Source organism: Colobus angolensis, unplaced genomic scaffold (assembly GCF_000951035.1).
Source record: "Colobus angolensis palliatus isolate OR3802 unplaced genomic scaffold, Cang.pa_1.0 Scaffold22, whole genome shotgun sequence".
In the NCBI taxonomy this organism is placed as follows: Eukaryota; Metazoa; Chordata; class Mammalia; order Primates; family Cercopithecidae; genus Colobus; species Colobus angolensis.
The window spans coordinates 2848436-2850848 of NW_012115377.1; positions in this window are offsets into that span (position 1 = coordinate 2848436).

Genomic DNA, 2413 nt, shown 5'->3' on the forward strand with positions numbered 1-2413 from the left:
TATGGCTCCCACCTCCCTCAGGGTCAAGGCCCAAGTCCTCCCTGCAGTCTGCAAGGCCCTGCATGAACTGCCTTGGCCTCTTCCCGCCCTCCCTTCCTCCCTCTCTCCCTTTGCTCCAGCCACACGGGCCTCCTCGCTGTTCCTCCAACACGCCAGGTGCGGTCCCGCCTCAGGGCCTTTGCACAGGCTGTTCCCACTGCCTGGAACACCCTTTCCTGACTCTCTGTTTAACCACCTCCTCCACATCATAGCCTGAAATGTCACCTTTCCAGAGAGGCATCCCCCAGTCACTGACCCCTCTCCACCTTCCCCGCGTCCCCCACAGCACCGACTGCGAGCTGACATTCTCCCATGCTATTATTTGGCTCTTGTCCCACGGGACTGCAGGCTCTGTGAAGGCAAGATCTGGTCTCTCTGGGTCACTGCTGAATTTCAGTGCCCAGCATGGAGTCTGGCACACAGTAGGCACACAATAAATGCTGACTCTGTACTGCATGATTACAGTCTAGATGTCTGAGGGTCATCCAGTCCCCAGACCTCATAGAAGGTACACTGCCGAGAACACCCTCTCCCAGCCCCAAGCTCTGAACCTCCATCCCTCATCATCCTGTCAGCCTCCCCCTCCCCACTAAGATCTTCTCTCAAGAGGGCCTGGGAAGGGGACCTCTCCCGCCCCCACTGCAGCCCCAGGCTCCTGCAACAGGGTGGCATCTGAGGCTCCTGCCTTCAAAACATCAACACAGGCTTGGTGACTCAAGCCCCTAGAGGGCCGGTGAGTATGACCCCCATAAAATCCAGGGTAATTCATACGGTCCCCATCCCTCTCCTGTTCAACACTTCCAAGGTGGTGGTCCCAGGTCACCTTCACCACCTCACGGCCACCCCGACCCATTTCCCAGAGCTGCCTCAGGCCAGCAGTGAGCTGTTCCTGTGGCCCCAGCGCCCTTCTCTGGAGACCCCTCCTTGGGCCAGAAGACGCCCCGCTTGAGGGCCATCTTGGCCAGGGGACCTCTTTGGGGAACCAGATATCCAAGTGTGAGAGTGGGTAGTGGGCATTAGGGTGGGGCTATGGGAGAGATAAGGGGATAGGGAGAGACCAGAGAAGGAAGAGAGAGACAGAGCCTCAGGGAGACAGAGAGAAAAACAGCAGAGACAAATGCACAGAGACACCCAGAGAGAAAGACAAGAGACGGAGATAGACACACATGTTGAGACACACAGAGAAAAAAAGAGCAGAGACCAAAATGACAGAGACAGAGACACACAGAGAGACATACACCGCGGGAAGAAAGAGACAGAAATGGACAGAGACGCACAGAGAAACAGAGACAAAAGAGACACACAGAGAGAAAAACAGCAGAGACAGAAATGGAGAGACAGAGAAAGAGAGAAAGACACGGAGAGGCACACAGAGAGAAGAAAGCAGAGACCAAAATGGGCAGAGACACAGAGAAAGACAGAGACAAAAGAGACAGAGACACAGAGCGAGATGTGCGCACACACAGAAATGGACAGGGACACAGAGACACAGAGAATCAGAGAGAGAAAAACAGCAGAGGCAGAAACAGGCAGAGACACAAAGAGACAAAGGGGAAGAGAGACAGAGACACACACAAAGAGGAAAACAGCAGAGACCAAAATGGGGAGAGAGACAGAGACAAGAGAAGGGGACAGAAATGAGAGAGGGAGACAGAGATGAGGCAGAAACAAGGAGGAATACAGCAGAGATAGAAGTGGGCAGAGACACAGACAGACAGAGAGAAGAGAGACAGACAGAGATGACCACAGGCAACCAAATCATCAGGGAAAGAAAGAAACGGAGGCAGAGATAGAGACACACACACAGAGAGGAAAAAACAGGGACCAAAATGAGCAGAGACACAGAGACAGAGACAAAAGAGAAAGATGAGGAGACAAAGATGAGAGACACAGATATAAATGAGACAGAGACAAGAGACAGAAACAAAAGAGGGAGACACAGATAAGAGATGGAGATGAGAGGGAGGGCGACAAAAGAGATGAGAGAGACAAAGATGAAAGAGACAGAGATAAAAGAGACAGAGACAAAAGAGAGAGATGAAAGAGACAAAGAGGATAGGCACAGAGACACAAGAGAGAGTCAGAGACAAGAGACAGAAAGAAGAGGGAGAGAGATGAGACAGAGACAAAAGAGAAACAAGAGACAGAGATGAGAGACAGAGACGAGAGAGTGACAAAAATGAGACTGACAGAGACAAGAGAGAGGGAGAAAAACAGCAGAGGCAGAAACAGGCAGAGAGACAGACACAGACAGAGAGCCGGGAAGCAAAAGACTGAGGCCGGCAAGGCCGGGTCAGGAGAGAGGCCGGGCCAGGAGAGAGGCCGGGCGGGCAGCGCGAGGTGGGAAAGCAGTGCCAGCCCAGGAGGCCGCCCT